Here is a 14,799-nt window from a genome sequence, read left to right as displayed (position 1 = left end):
TCCTTAGCAAATTATCGTCTCTCTGAAAATTCTATCAATATGGCTAACCGGTTGATTATTTTCTTCCATTGTCACTCCCAAGTCCTTTTCCTTTTTACTTTTTCTAGTTCTACTCCATCTCCCATCTTATAGATTCCCACTGGTCGTCTTTCACTTTTCCCATTTCCATGACATGGCTTTTGTCCACATTGAATTCCATCTCCCATTTTTGCTCCATTTCCAGATCTTGTTTAAGTCTTCCTGTAGTATTTCACAATCCTCTTTTGTTTAATGACTCTGCACAGTTTCGCATCGTCCGCAAACAGATTTATGTAGCTGTTCACTCCCTCTGGCATGTCATTTATATATACGAGAAAAGTATTGGTGCCAATACTGACCCCTGTGGCACTCCGCTGTCTACTGTTCTCCACTTGGACTTCATATCTTTAACTATCGTCCTTATTTCTCTCCCCTTAAGTAATTCTTCATCCATCTCAATGTGCTTCCTTTTAAGCCACCCTTCTCCTCTAACTTCCATAGTAATCTTTCATGTGGCACTTTATCAAAAGCCTTTTTTAGATCTAAATAAATACAGTCAACCCATCCTCTCTCTCTTGTACTTTATCAACTATTCTAGAGTAGAAACTCAATAAATTTGTCACACATGACCGACCTTTTCTAAAACCAAATTGGCTATTTGATAATATTTTGTTGTCTTCAAGAAACTTGATCCATTGCTTCTTTATTACTTTTTCACACATCTTGCATATTACACTAGTTAGTGATACCGGCCTGTAATTTAAAGGTTCTTCCTTCCTTCCGCTCTTATATATGGGAACCACCTCAGCTCTTTTCCACTCCACTGGCACTGTTCCATTTTCTATTGAGCATTTTATGATGTTGTATATTGGACTTGCTAGTTCTTCCCTACATTCTTTCAGTATTCTGCCTGAGACTTCATCCGGTCCCATTGCCTTTTCCTCATCCAATTCCGTCATCAACTTTTTATTTCAAGCTTGGTTACTTTAATCTCTTTCATATAGACAGTCTCTCTATTACCCTGTGGTCTTTCAAATTTGGATTCCTTAGTAAAGACCTCATGAAATTTACTATTTAACAGTTCTGCCATACTTTTGGGTCTTCCACCATTCCGTTTTCTCCTTTTAACCTTTCTATTGTTTCTTTTTGTCTTATTTTTCCATTTATGAATCTGTAGAACAATTTTGGTTGTTCCTTACATTTTTGACAATGTCCTTTTCATAGTTCTTTTCTTCTTCCTTTCTCACCTTAGCATATTCATTTCTTGCTGTTTTGAAGTTTTCCTTATTTTCTGGATTTCTGTTTCTTCTCCACCTTTTCCATGCTCCATCTCGTTTCTCCTTTGCCCTAGCACATCTTGCATTAAACCAATCTTTCTTTCCTTCTTCTTTAGGTCTATATTTCGGAACATATTCCCTGACCCCAGTTTTGTATATTTCCAAAAATAAGTTATATTTCTCTTGAACCGTTAATGAGTTTTCCATCTCCTCCCAGTTTACGTTTTAAAATAGTTCTTGAGATTCTCAATATCAGCCTTTCTGTAATTTAATCGGTCTCCTTTGTATGATTCATCTCTATCTTCCTTTCCTTCTTCTATATCCATCTCTAATATTACATGGTCACTCTTTCCCAATGGGCACTTGTATCTTATATCATCGTTAATTGGTATATCCCTTGTAAAAACTAGGTCTAATCTTGCCGGCTCATCGTTTCCTCTGAATCTTGTGTTTTCCTTTACTCTTTGGACCATCAAATTATCTATCATTAGGTTCAGGAATCTATCTCCCAGGCATCTTCCCCATACCACTTTCATAATTTTCCCAGTCTACCTCCTTACAGTTGAAATCTATCAATATCACTTTTCTCCTTTCCTTAATGATTCTTGTAAGACTCCTTATTGTGTCATCTATCATGTCTCTATATTCTTGGTTAGTCCATGAGTTTGTTTTGGTGGCACATATGTTCCAATGATTGTTAACTCCTTTTGTTAATATGCATCTTAACATACAGTATTTCTGATTTTCCTTCCCCAAACTCCACTTGATTTACCACTATCTCCTTCCTTAACATCATCATGACTCCTCCTCCTCCTTTACCCTCTCTCTCTCCTCCATATATTATACCTTTTATCTATGTCTATTTTATTGCCTCATTTAACTTTGTTTCCACCAGGCATACAATATCTGGTTCTTCTTTCTTTATGTAATCTCTTAATTCTAATTTACTAGATAAAATCCCATCTATGTTTGTATACATCATTTTTAATCTCTTGTTCTTATCATTTTAGTTAAACTTGCTCCATTCTTTTCTCTTCTTTCTCTTTTATATACCATTTCCTTATCCTGTCTCCTATAATTCTCCAAAAATGCCTTCTTCTCCTCCTCTGACCTTTCATTATTTTTTCTCTTGCTTCTGCCACCAGTTCATTGTGTCTCTTCCTTTCCTCCTCGTTTCTATTTTTCTTTATATATATATATCTTTGCAACCTTCTGTTTCTCTGAGTTTCGTTTTTCTATATAGTACTACTTCTGCTGCTGCTTGTGATTTTAGTAATATCTTAATTGGTCTCACTGTTCCTTCTTGATATGGTTCCATTCTATGGATTTCTTCTACTTCCTCTTCTAAGTTATGTCTATCCTCGTCATTCAGATGTTTTAGTAGGTCTTTTACTGATTTCATTTCGTCTTTTTCCCTTCTTGGTCTATATTTAACATTTTTTTCTTTCAGTCCAAAAATAATTACACTCTTCTTTTTTCTGCAATTTCTCTTACTAAATTTTCTTTTTCTTGAGGACTCCTATCATTTTGCTTGTCATATTTTCATCTCTTTCTTTTAACTGTTCTTGAAATACTTCTTGAAATGATTCCTTGTCTTTCTTATCTTGGATTCTCCATGCTTGTACTTCTTTTTAATCACGTCTTGTACTCTTTCTTCTTCTTTGTTAACTAGATCTTTTAGCTTTTCTTTTCTTTCTCGGCTTTACGAGTCCTTCTTCCATCAATTTCTTATAGTTCGCTATTTGTGTGTGTGTGTGTGTGTGTGTGTGTGTGTGTGTGTGTGTGTGTGTGTGTGTGTGTGTGTGTGTGTGTGTGTGTGTGTGTGTGTGTGTGTGTGTGTGTGTGTGTGTGTGTGTGTGTGTGTGTAATTCACCTCTCGTCTGCTGGTCACCCAGCCAGTCTTCCCATTACGGAGCGAGCTCAGAGCTCATAGACCGATCTTGGTAGACTGAGACCACAACACACTCCACACACCAAATGAGGCCACAACCCCCAGTTACATCCTGTACCTATTTACTGCTAGGTGAACAGGGGCCACACATTAAGAGGCTTGCCCATTTGCCTCGCCGCTTCCCGAGACTCGAACCCGGCCCTCTTGATTGTGAGTCAGTGCTAACCACTACACTGTGTGTGTGTGTGTGTGTGTGTGTGTGTGTGTGTGTGTGTGTGTGTGTGTGTGTGTGTGTGTGTGTGTGTGTGTGTGTGTGTGTTTTATGTTATAGGGTTTGAGTAAGGCTCATAGTGATCTGTCTCCATATCTACATTAATCCAACCTTTCCTTAAATTTGTGCACACTTTTTGCAGTTACAATCTCTTCACTTAATCCATTCCAGATGTCCACCATCTTATGTGAAAAACTGAACTTCATAATGTTCCTCAGACACTGATTTTTCATGATCTTGGAATGTTCTCTTGTTCATTTATCTCCATCCTCTGCCAATCTATCTATCTTTTCCATACAGTTTACTAATTTATACATCGTCATTAGGTCTCTTTCTCATCTATCCTTCAAAGTTGGTAGTTCTATCTTCAGTCTTTCTTCAAAAGGGAAGATCCTTTATTTCTAGGACTATCTTTGAAGCAGTCCTTTGAATTCTTTCTAGTTTCTTGATGTCTTTCTGCCTGTATGGTGACCACACCACTGCTGCATATTTTAGTATAGGTTTTTTTTATAGTGGTTATGATCCTTTCCATCATATTTTTATCCATGTAATTGAAGACCACCCTGATATTTGTTAATGACTTGTATGTTGAAACAAATAGTTCATATATGTGTCTTTCTGGAGTCAGGGGATCTTGTATAATCACTCCCTGGTCCTTCTCTTCACTCTTTTTCATTATAATTAATCTCTCCTCCCATTTTATATTCCCACTTAAGTGTGTGTGTGTGTGTATTTACCTAGTTGTATATTACAGGGTTTGAGTGGGGCTCATAGTGTGACCTGTCTCCATATCTACATTTATCCAACTTTTCCTTGAATTTGTGCTCACTTTCTGCTGCTACAACCTCTTCACTCAATCTGTTCCAAATATCCTCCATCCTATGTGGAAAACTAAACATTTTAATGTTTCTCAAACACTTACTTTTCGGGATCTTTTTGGAATGGCCTCTTGTTTGCCTACCTCCATCCTCCATCAGTAATACCAGGTCTTGCCTATCTATCTTTTCCATATGGTTTACTAACTTATACATCGTTATTAAATCTCTTCTTTCCCGTCTGTCCCTCAAAGATGGTAGTTCCATTTCCTTCAATCTTTCTTCAGAAGGAAGATGCTTCATTTCTGGCACCATCTTTGTAGTGGTCCTTTGGACCACTTCTTGATGTACTTCTGCTTGTATGGTGACCACACAACTGCTGCATATTCTAGTCTAGGTCTTCAGAGGGAAGATGCTTCATTTCTGGCACCATCTTTGTAGTGGTCCTTTGGACCACTTCTTGATGTATTTCTGCTTGTATGGTGACCACACAACTACTGCATATTCTAGTCTAGGTCTTATCATAGTGGTTGTGATCTTTTTCATCATACTCTTGTCCATATAATGAAACTCCACCCTGATATTAGTTAGTGCCCTGTATGTTGAAGCAAATAACCCATTTATGTGTATTTCTGGAGTCAGAATGTCTTATATAATCACTCCCAGGTCTTTCTTTCACTAATTTTCATTTTAATGTCTTCTCCCTTTTTGTATTCCAACGTAGGTCTCCTATTACTTTAAACTTTCCATTACATGGCATTTCTTGGTATTAAATTCTAATTTCCACTCTTGCCTCCACTTCCAGATCATGTTAATATCTTTCTGCAATTCCCTACAGTGTGTGTGTGTGTGTGTGTGTGTGTGTGTGTGTGTGTGTGTGTGTGTGTGTGTGTGTGTGTGTGTGTGTGTGTGTGTGTGTGTGTGTGTGTGTGTATTTACCTAGTTGTAGTTTTACAGGGCCCGGGCTTTACGCTTGTGTCGCCCCATCTCTATATCTACACTTATCCAACGTTTCTTTAAAACTATGCACACTCATTGCTGACACCATTTCTTCACTCAACTGTTCCAAGTCTCAACACATCTTTGCGGGAAACTATATTTTTTAACATCTCTCAGACATCTTCCCTTCCTCAATTTTTTACTATGCGATCTTGTGCTTTGAATGTCATATTCCTCTCTCAGGATCAGTTTCTCATTATCCACTTGATCCATTCCATTCATCAATTTACAAACTTGTATCAGATCCCCTCTTTCCCTTCTCTGTTCTAGGGTTGGTAGATCCATAGCCTTTAGTCTCTCCTCATATGTCATCCCCTCAAATTCTGGCACCATTCTTGTAGCTAGCCATTTTTTGTAGTCTCTCCAACTTCCTTTATGTGTTTCTTTTTATGGTGGGTCCACACAACTCCTGCATATTCCAATCTGGATCTTATTATAGTACTTGTCAATTTCTTCATAATTTCTTTGTCCATGTAGTGAAACACTAATCCAATATTCCTTAGCAAATTATGTCTCTCTGAAAATTCAATCTATAAGGCTTACCGGTTGATTGTTTTCTTCCATCGTCACTCCCAAGTCTTTTTCCTTTTTTACTTTCTTCAGTTCTACTCCATCTCCCATCTTATAGATTCCCACTGGTCATCTTTCACTCTTTCCCTTTTCCATGACATGGCTTTTGTCCACATTGAATTCCATCTCCCACTTCTTACTGCATTTCCAAATCTTACTTAGGTCTACCTGCAGTATTTCACAATCCTCTTTTTGCTTTATAACTGCACAGTTTCACATCATCCACAAACAGATTTATGTAATTGTTCACTCCCTCTGGCATGTCATTTATAAATATGAGAAAAAGTATTGGCGCCAATACTGACCCCTGTGGCACTCCGCTCTCTACTGCTCTCCAGTTGGACTTCATATCCTTAACTACCCTTCTCATTTCTCTCTCCCTCAAATAAATTTCCATCCATCTCAATGTGTTTCCCTTTAGGCCACCCCTCTCCTCTAACTTCCACAGTAATCTTGCATGTTGCACTTTATCAAATGCCTTTTTTAAATCCAAATAAATACAGTGCATGTGTGTATTTACCTAGTTGTAGTTTTACAGGGCCTGGGCTTTACGCTCGTGTGGCCCCATCACCATATCTATACTTATTCAATTTTTCTTTAAAACTATGCACACTCGTTGCTGACACCACTTCCTCACTCAAACTGTTCCAAGTCTCAACACATCTTTGCTGGAAACTATATTTTTAACGTCTCTCCGACATCTTCCTTTCCTCAGTTTTTTACTATGCGATCTTGTGCTTCGAATGTCATATTCTTCTCTCAGGATCAGTTTCTCATTATCCACTTGATCCATTCCATTAATCAATTTATAAACTTGTATCAGATCTCCTCTCTCTCTTCTCTGTTCCAGGGTTGGTAGATCCATAGCCTTTAGTCTCTCCTCATATGTCATCCCTTCAAATTCTGGAACCATTCTTGTAGCCATTTTTTGTAGTCTCTCCAACTTCCTTATGCGTTTCTTTTTATGGGGGTCCACACAACTCCTGCATATTCCAATTGGGGTCTTATTATAGTACTTATCAATTTCTTCATTATTTCTTTGTTTTGTAGTGAAATGCTAATCCAATATTCCTTAGCAAATTATATGTCTATCTGAAAATTCTATCAATATGGCTTACCGGTTGATTGTTTTCTTCCATCGTCACTCCCAAGTCCTTTTCCTTTTTTACTTTTTCTAGTCCTACTCCATCTCCCATCTTATAGATTCCCACTGGTCGTCTTTCACTCTTTCCCATTTCCATGACATGGCTTTTGTCCACATTGAATTCCATCTCCCATTTTTTACTCCATTTCCAGATCTTGTTTAAGTCTTCCTGCAGTATTACACAATCCACTTTTTGCTTTATAACTCTGCACAGTTTCTCATTGTCCACAAACAGATTTATGTAGCTGTTCACTCCTTCTGGCATGTCGTTTATATATATGAGAAAAAAGTATTGGCTCCAATACTGACCCCTGTGGCACTCCGCTTTCTACTGCTCTCCACTTGGACTTCATATCTTTAACTACCGTCTTTATTTCTCTTCCCTTCAAATAATTTTCCATCCATCTCAATGTGCTTCCTTTTAAGCCACTCTTCTCCTCTAACTTCCACAGTAATCTTTTATGTGGCACTTTATCAAATGCCTTTTTTAAATCCAAATAAATACAGTCAATCCATCCCTTTCTCTCTTGTACTCTATCAACTATTCTAGAGCAGAAACTCAGTAAATTTGTTACACACGACCGACCTTTTCTAAAACCAAATTGGCTATTTGATAATTTGTTGTCTTCAAGAAACTCAATCCATTGTTTCTTTATTACTCTTTCACACATCTTGCATATTACACTAGTTAGTGATACCGGTCTGTAATTTAAAGGTTCTTCCTTCCTTCTGCTCTTATATATGGGAACCACCTCACCTCTTTTCTATTCTACTTGTACTCTTCCATTTTCTATTGAGCATTTTATGATGTATATAGGACTTGTTAGTTCTTCCCTACATTCTTTGAATATTCTGCCTGAGATTTCATCTGGTCCCATTGCCTTCTCTTCATCTAATTCCATCATCAACTCAAGCTTGGTTACTTTATTCTCTTTCATATAGACAAGTGTGTGTGTGTGTGTGTGTGTGTGTGTTTTACCTAATTGTATTTACCTAGTTGTAGTTTTACAGGGCCTGGGCTTTACGCTGGTGTGGCCCTGTCTCCACATCTACACTTATCCAATTTTTCTTTAAAACTATGCACACTCGCTGCTGACACCCTTCTTCACTCAAACTGTTCCAAGTCTCGACACATCTTTGCGGGAAACTATATTTTTTAACATCTCTCAGACATCTTCCTTTCCTCAGTTTTTTACTACGCAATCATGTGCTTCGAATGTCATATTCTTCTCTCAGGATTAGTTTCTCTTTATCCACTTGATCCATTTCGTTAATCAATTTATAAACTTGTATCAGATCCCCTCTCTCCCTTCTCTGTTCCAGGGTTGGTAGATCCATAGCCTTTAGTCTCTACTCATGTCATCCCTTGAAATTCTGGAACCATTCTTGTAGCCATTTTTTGTAGTCTCTCCAACTTCCTTATGCGTTTCTTTTTATGGGGGGTCCACACAACTCCTGCATATTCCAATCCGGGTCTTATTATAGTGCGTATCAGTTTCTTTATTATTTCTTTGTCCATGTAGTGAAATGCTAATCCAATATTCCTTAGCAAATTATATGTATCTCAGAAAATTCTATCAATATGGCTCACTGGTTGATTGTTTTCTTCCATCATCACTCCCAAGTCCTTTTCCTTTTTTACTTTCTCCAGTTCTACTCCATCTCCCATCTTATAGATTCCTACTGGTAGTCTTTCACTCTTTCCCATTTCCATGACATGGCTTTTGTCCACATTGAATTCCACCTCCCACTTTTTACTCCATTTCCAGATCTTATTTAGGTCTTCTTGCAGTATTTCACAATCCTCTTTTTGCTTTATAACTCCGCACAGTTTCGCATCGTCCGCAAACAGAATTATGTGGCTGTTCACTCCCTGTGGCATGTCGTTTATATTCACCTCGGTCGCCTGCTGGTCACCCAGCCAGTCTTCCCCATTACGGAGCGAGCTCAGAGCTCATAGATCGATCTTCGGCCAGGACTGAGACCATAACACACTCCACACATCGGGAAAGCGAGGCCACAACCCCTCGAGTTACATCCCATACCTATTTACTGCTAGGTGACCAGGGGCCACACATTAAGAGGCTTGCCCATTTGCCTCGCCGTGCCGGGACTCAAACCCGAGCCTCTCGATTGTGAGTTGAGCATGCTAACCACTACACTACGCGGGTATATGTACGAGTGTGCGTATTGTTGGAGTGGTTTGGTTGCTCGGTCCAGATTCATGTGTTCACTGTTCGATCTGCTGCAGTCTCTGACGAGACAGCCACACGTTACCGTACGAAGCGAGCTCAGAGCTCATTATTTCCGATTTTTGGATAGGCCTGAGACCAGGCACACACCACACACCGGTGTGTGTGTCTACGTGTGTGTGTGTGTGTGTATTTGGAGGTGAGGTGGTGAGGTAGCTGCTCTGGGTTAGTCAGTCAGGGCTGGACACTCAAAGCCCTCGCATTACCTCTCCCCCACCTGCCACAACAACTGGATTTCATCTGTGGAGTAGTTCTTGTATGGAAGTGTTTTGTATTGTCCCTTTTGTGACTTTCCACCTAGTGCCACATGTGATGCCAATAAACACTGTGTTCAGTCAAGGCATCTCCAATGTGTCTGTTCCCTCCTCCCTTCCGCATTACTCCAGCTGCAGCTGTGGTCGCAAGAGAGGATCCTACAGTAAGACTCGCTAGAGCACACTCTCACTTTTATCGCAGGTTGCTCCCCGATGCCTTCTTACCTGCTGCAGGCGTGAGGCTACACCAGTGTGACGGAGGTATAAAAGGCAGGGGGGATGGTGTAACATTATTATAATTCAATCATTATCAATTCCTATCAGTCATTTTCTTTCAGTTACAATTTCTTTTTCATTTTCTGCTGCAACAAACCAATCAGCCAGAGTCATTGTTATGTCATTGCAATGGCACATATTATTAAAGGGTTTCCATGGCATTGTTCTACAAGATAACCGTAACACTCTATACATTTAAGAATGTTATCTTTTATTACCTTTAATAATACTGAGAAACTAACTTTTTTGAAGTTTTCGTCAAGAATCAATAGTTTCCATGATATAGGTAGGGAATTATTGTTAGGTGATGCACATAGACTTTGTCTACAAATGCATCCATACGGTATTGCAACCTTCTTCCTTTTCTGTTCCTTCCCATGACCTGTAATCATGACTGCCATTTAGGTCAGATTAGGTCTAAGATATGCATAAATAATATATATATATATATATATATATATATATATATATATATATATATATATATATATATATATATATATATATATATATATATATATATATATATATATATATATATATATATATATATATATATATATATATATATATATATATATATATCTGCAGGGTTGGACCTCCTCTCTATTCATTAAAAACACATTGCAACGTGATAGAGTACTTACTATAGAACATGTCTGTGATGTTTTCAATGTGGGGAAGGCTTTTGTAAGGCCGTAGTAATTAAATTAATAGCACGCCACCTCCAGAAACTAAGTCCACAATCATCCCTTCCGAGTGAAGCTACACAAATTAATGCATGTGTTTGTGTGTTGGTAAGTGTGTGGCGCATGCAGCTGGAGCGTGACGTCGTCAATTCACGTAATAATACATCTGCCAATCAATTTGGTAAGTTTGTTATTTATTACGTATTTTCTAATATCTCCACATCAACCGTAAACATGTCACATTGATGAATGTCTTATTTTATTATCATCATCATATCGGGAGTTTTTTGGGGGAGGAGGTATAAAAGAGCGATAAATGCATTTTTTCAATCTATGGAAATTTCCCTAGATACTTTACTGTTATTGTGTGGCTAGGTTACTATCGTGTGGCTAGGTTACTAGCCAAGGATATAATTTATGTTAGGTTAGTAACCTTAGGGGAGGTGCAGGGGTGGGCGCAGCCCCCGGTTAGGTTAGGTTAGGTTAGGTTAGGTAATGGCAGCCCCCCAGGTTAGGTTAGGTTAGGTAATGTTAGGTCAGGTTAATAAGCTTAGGTTAGGTTAGTAACCTTAGGGTGGGGTCCAGGAGGGGCACAGCCCCCCCCGGTTAGATTACGTTAGGTTAGGTAACGTTAGGTTAGGTTAATAAGCTTAGGTTAGGTTATTAACCTTAGGGGGAGTCCAGGGTGTGCACAGTCCGCCCTGGTTAGCGGGGGGCGTCCAGGGGAGGCGCAGCCCCTCCCGGTTAGGTTAGGTATATAATTATTCTAGCGTATTGCTTGAAACTTAAATTTTACCCCCAATTTTTTTTATTCTAGGGAAATTTCCCTAGATTTTCGAAGTCCATTTATTGCTCTTTTATGTCTCCCCCCGCCCAAAACCCCCGATTTCCCACAGGCCCCCAAGCTTGTTGGGGAGGGTTGGGGGGGTGGGATGGAGGAAAAGGGGGAGGTCCAACCCTGTAGTTTTTATATATATATATATATATATATATATATATATATATATATATATATATATATATATATATATATATATATATATATATATATATATATATCTTGCTAGCTTAAGTTAGGTCAGGTCAGGTTAGGTTAGGTCGTCAGTTCATGTTAGTTAAGGGTCGGTCAGGCCAGGATAGGTTAAATTCGAGTTCCGTCCATAAACTCACAGTTTCAAACTGGTCTTACTGAAAAGGAATACCGTTTCATGTAAAGAAAAAACATTCTCCCTTCATGATTACCGAGTCTTAATTTAGTGCATACCGAAATACCCGGAACAGTCTTGTGCCGGGTTCCCTATCGTTACGTGGATACCAGTTGTTTTCGTACATACATAAACCGGCACTTCCCCTGCCCTAGCAGTAGATACGCCGTGGCCTTACCACAGAGAATAACAAAGAAAGACAACTATATCTTAGACAGAAGCTTTGACATTCAGAAGGGGATTTGCAATAAAAGCAATTATGACGTACTTCCGTACCTTATTACTTACCTTATCTGTTTGTGGTAATGTGGAAAAAAGCTGCTGCAAGGACGAATAAAATAACAAGAATTGGCTTAATGGGTGATACCAGAAAAAAAAGGCAGAAATTTAGAGAAATTTGGATTCACGCTTGCCGAGTTGCCGACCTAAAGGACTGTTTACCTAATGCGGCGGCTGCAGTACCATCTCTACTCACAGAACCAGTTTTATAATACTAAAGGATACAAAGAGAGCTTCCTTGGTGCTTACACTCATGTCATGAATATATAAAAATAATCCCAATACTAAATACAACATAGAGTTTGGAATCATAACTAAAGTCAATACATATAGGTCGTGAATTAATGGGTGACCTTCCTATTCTGTCTGTCTCTAAAGGAAATAATTCCTAGTGAGGTACTTAGATCGAGAAGCATTCTTTAAACATTATTTTTCTTTCATCATGGCCCAGTTTGATTTTATATACTTCCATCACAAGTAGATTGATAGTCTGCTGTACGTATACCTAAGTCATATAGTACATGTATGAGAACAATAATTATATAATTCACACACATACACACACACACACACACACACACACACACACACACACCTTATTTTAATTTATGGTTCAAACAATTTCAGAACACTACATGACTTCTGCTGATTAGAGAGAGAGAGAGAGAGAGAGAGAGAGAGAGAGAGAGAGAGAGAGAGAGAGAGAGATTTAATTGCTTATTATAATATGGAGATGTAATTTTCTTTTCCTTCAACTGCCTCTTCTGAAAAGTGTGTGTGTGTGTGTGTGTGTGTGTGTGTGTGTGTGTGTGTGTGTGTGTGTGTAATTCACCTCGGTCGCCTGCTGGTCATCCAGCCATTCTTCCCCATTACGGAGCGAGCTCAGAGCTCATAGACCGATCTTCGGGTAGGACTAAGACCACAACACACTCCACACACCGGGAAAGCGAGGCCACAACCCCTCGAGTTACATCCCGTACCTATTTACTGCTAGGCGAACAAGGGCCACACATTAAGAGGCTTGCCCATTTGCCTTGCCGCCCTCCCTGGGACTCGAACCCGGACCTCTCGATTGTGAGTCGAGCGAGCTAACCACTACACTACGCAGTGTGTGTGTGTGTGTGTGTGTGTGTGTGTGTGTGTGTGTGTGTTCGTTAATTATTCCCCACGGTCGCTTGCGGTCATCCAGCTAGCCTTTCCTTTAATGAAAGAGCTCATATCGAGCTCCTACTGACCGATCTTCGAGTAGAACTTGTGATCATATCACACACCACACACACCGAGAAAGCGATAGAGACCATAACCCCTCGAGTTACAGGCCGTACACCTATATACTTAATTACTGTTAGGTGAACAGGGGCTACACATTAGGAGGCCTATCCATTTGACTCGCTGCGTCCGGGACTCGAATCCAGGTCATCTCGTTTGTGATCCGATCGAGCCTGCTAAACACTAGACGGTGTGTGTGTGTGTGTGAGAGAGAGAGAGAGAGAGAGAGAGAGAGAGAGAGAGAGAGAGAGAGAGATACTATTACTAATAGACCCTGGTTGCTACTACAACTACCACTATACTGCTACGTCTATTATATTGTACTTTATATCTCTGGTATAAGAGTGACGTACAGCTGACCTCAGCAAAACCAACTAAAAATCATTGAGTCACATATAGTACTGTAAAAGAAACGCGACAGCGTTCGAAATGCGCGGTACATACGTGTGGAGTCAGCCGTAGCCGAATGGAGCCCCCGAAAGGAAGATGCCGTACGTACGTGTTCCCATCTTCTATGCACATGCATGAATTTCTGTAGAAAAGCACGGAAAGTCTGATTACAGAACAAGCTTAGCAGGATATATAGCCGCGGGAGATGCTAGCTATGCCTGATCAAATACAGATGTCTTAAGCTGGAAGAAAAAACACGTACCGCTCATCCATGTTGAGTAGCATGGGCTATTAAAACACTCGCTACGAAGGATACAGAAAAGCAGGTATAGGGAATTGTTAATCTTCTCTAGAGAAAAGAGTGATTTAATCATTGAGAATGGTCACTCATGCATGCATTAGAGAGGTACGCATAGATCGACAGAATATGAGTGATGAAAATAGTGTTGTGGAGAGAGAGAGAGAGAGAGAGAGAGAGAGAGAGACCGAAGACATAACATAACATAACATAAATAATAGGATAACAAAGGGCCACCAGGGCCCATCTAGGTTATCCTGTATCAATCGCACAGCGACCTCGTCATCAGTACTTAAAGATACACTTACAAGTACACAATACATTATATACTAATTATAAATATTTGGCCCATTAACAGGGGTAAGTCCTGCAGCGAAATCCTCTACAATTTGTGGTCCCCATACATGGGGATCATGTCTTGTTTAACTATAGTAAATTTCTTATAAAAACTATCATGCAGCGCTATACATAATTATAAATCTAATAAATTTAAGTGCTTATCTAATCTGTTTTTAAACATTGTCAAACTAGTGCTATTTACAATCGTCTCTGGCAATGCATTCCAGAAGTCTACCACCCTATGACTAAAGAAATATTTTCTTATATCTAACCTGCAGCCTTGCTTTCTAATCTTCCTGCCATGATTTCTAGTCCTACTTCCCTCCTCTAAGGTAAAGAAAGATCTCACATCTATGTGAGAGTTAAATGGATTTAACTTATGAGGGAAGAGCTTGAAAAGCTGCATGAAGACCAAAGAATTTATAAGAATCCTTAAGTCATAGGGACTTCACATCCTTTATGAGTGTCGAAATGAAACACAACATATCCATTAAAGATTAACATTAAAGGGAAGTTTCTATTCATTAGAATTTATAAAGTAATGCAAATACATAGAACACTTT

General features: G+C 39.1%; 1 protein-coding gene across 2 annotated transcripts in view; it reads right to left on the bottom strand.

Annotated features, from left to right (window-relative positions):
* LOC123516792 (holocytochrome c-type synthase-like) overlaps nucleotides 1-12,178 on the bottom strand; it is a 24,834-nt gene extending 12,656 nt beyond the window's left edge. For both annotated transcript variants that reach the window (XM_045276456.1, XM_045276457.1), the window contains exon 1: nucleotides 11,950-12,178. The gene's annotated coding sequence lies outside the window, so the exon portion shown is untranslated. The remainder of the gene's footprint in view (nucleotides 1-11,949) is intronic.
* Between the last annotated feature and the right edge of the window lie 2,621 nt (nucleotides 12,179-14,799).

The sequence above is a fragment of the Portunus trituberculatus genome, chromosome 41 (assembly GCF_017591435.1).
Source record: "Portunus trituberculatus isolate SZX2019 chromosome 41, ASM1759143v1, whole genome shotgun sequence".
In the NCBI taxonomy this organism is placed as follows: Eukaryota; Metazoa; Arthropoda; class Malacostraca; order Decapoda; family Portunidae; genus Portunus; species Portunus trituberculatus.
Note: the sequence above shows the minus strand (reverse complement) of the source record. Positions and strands in the feature narration are given on the sequence as shown.